We start from the raw sequence: 2118 nt of genomic DNA on the forward strand, positions 1-2118 counted from the left end.
TGCGCAGATGAGGCGCTTGGCTCGTCAGAATGATGCAGGCTGGCATTGACCAATAGAAACAGGCCACGACGCCCGGGTGGATATAAAGGCAGGCTTGCATCCGGCTCGGGGTCTTTCCGCCATTGAAGATTGTAGAAGAAACTCCAATAAAGCGTGCATCAGAAGAATCCTGAGTGTTGCGTGCTCCTTGCTGGAGAGGTGCGCGCGACAAGGGTTCTCCAGAGAAACAAAACCAGTAAGCTAGAGATAAATAGATAAAATACGATAGGATAGAGAATTAATGGGAGGAATTGGCTCATACAGCTAGGGAGGCTAAGAAGTTCTGAGAGCCGCAGTTGGCAGGCTGGAGACCTGGGAGTACCAATAATGTAGCTCTGGACTAAGTCCAAAGGCCTGAGACCCAGAAGAGCCAATTGTTTCATTTCACTACAAAGGCAAGGAAGGACCTATGTTTCAGCGGCAAGAGTTCCTTCTTATTTATCTTTTTCTGTTGTTCTATTCAGATCATCAATTTATTGGATGAAGCCTACATACATTAGGAAAGACAATTTGCTTTATTCAGTATACAGATTCCAAGGTTAGTCTCATCCAGAAAACCCTTCACAGACATATCTAAAATAATATTTGCTCAAATATCTAGGCATCCAAAGCCCTGTCAATTGACACATAAAATTAACCATCACATCGTTCTATACTTAGTGTGTGTGTGCACATGTATGTGTGTTATAATGACTAGATGCAATTTTAATATGCTCTAGTTAGACCTAATGTGGGAACTGTGCTCTACAGTATATAAAATGTTTCCATGTTCATTGCCTCATTCAGTCTTCACAATAACTAATGTTATGAGTAAAACAAAAAAAATAGGCTCAGAAGAGTGACATAATTTGTTCAAAGTCACACAGCTAATAAGAAGTACAATTGAGGCCCAAGTCCATGTGACCTAACACATTCAATTCTGTCTCCATTGTATTGTGGCTGCTTCAGTATTACCATTTGTTTGTTAAGCATTTTAACCTCCTTAAAGAAGAAAAGGCTGTTACACATGAAGTCAGGGGCAGCAGCTGTACCCCAGCTGTCTGAAATGCCTCCACCAGGTTTGGCAACAGCTGTCTCAGTGTGACATCTCACTGGGTCCCTGTCAGAGCCCCACCTTGGGGATGACAAGTTTAATGAAGTAAAATTCAACCTTCCACCTGAATGCCTATCTTTGCAAATGCAACTGACATCTGACAGGTTTGGAGGCCCTCGCTGCAAGGAATGGGGTGACCCTAGCCTCTCAGCTCATAGATTATACGTTTGGCAGCTTTCACTGCAATTGGCTGGCAACATTTGTGCCCTCTCAGAATTCTACTCTCTAGCCCCAGTGCTAATTTAGATGCAGTTCAAACAAACACTGTTTCCTATGTGCTAGGCATCGAAGATAAATAAAAAGATGAGTAATACATCATTTCTGCCTTGGGAGAACTCAAAATCCTACAGAAGAGTTAGCAACTTTACACTTCCAGTATTTCCATGGAGACAATATCCATTTTCATGGCAAATGGGTCCCTTTTGAACAGAGAAATTAGAGGAGATTGCTCAAAAAATTAAATATTGTGTTGACTATTTCCTTTGGCAGGAAAAACAAAGTCAAATACTTATGAGAATCTCATTCAGACATAAAGAGGCTAATTTTGAGTCATTTGTAGGAAAATGGATGGATATTAAGACCATAATGCTAAGTGAAATAAGTCAGTCACAATAGTTTAAATATCACGCAGTATCCCTAATATGAGAGACCCAAACTATAAACAATTTTAAAAGCAAAATAAAGAGCCATGTTAAGAAACAAGGAAGTAGTCTGGGTAGGAATGGAAAGGGAATTTGGAGAAGGGAGAAGGAAGGACAGAGGGATTGGGGGGTTAAAATGATCAAGATGCAATATATATGTGTACCAAACACCCAAACTGAAAGTAATCACTATGTAGTGCAAGTGTGTACTAACAATTTTTTAAAAAAGAATATCAGCTATATATGCACACCCATATTTATAGCGGCACAGTATATAATAGCTAAAGCTTGGAAACAGCCCATTTGCCCATCAACTGGAGACTGGATAAAGATGTGTATATATAC

Source organism: Fukomys damarensis, unplaced genomic scaffold, assembly GCF_012274545.1.
Source record: "Fukomys damarensis isolate Sample0158 unplaced genomic scaffold, DMR_v1.0_HiC HiC_scaffold_36, whole genome shotgun sequence".
NCBI classification, from domain to species: domain Eukaryota; kingdom Metazoa; phylum Chordata; class Mammalia; order Rodentia; family Bathyergidae; genus Fukomys; species Fukomys damarensis.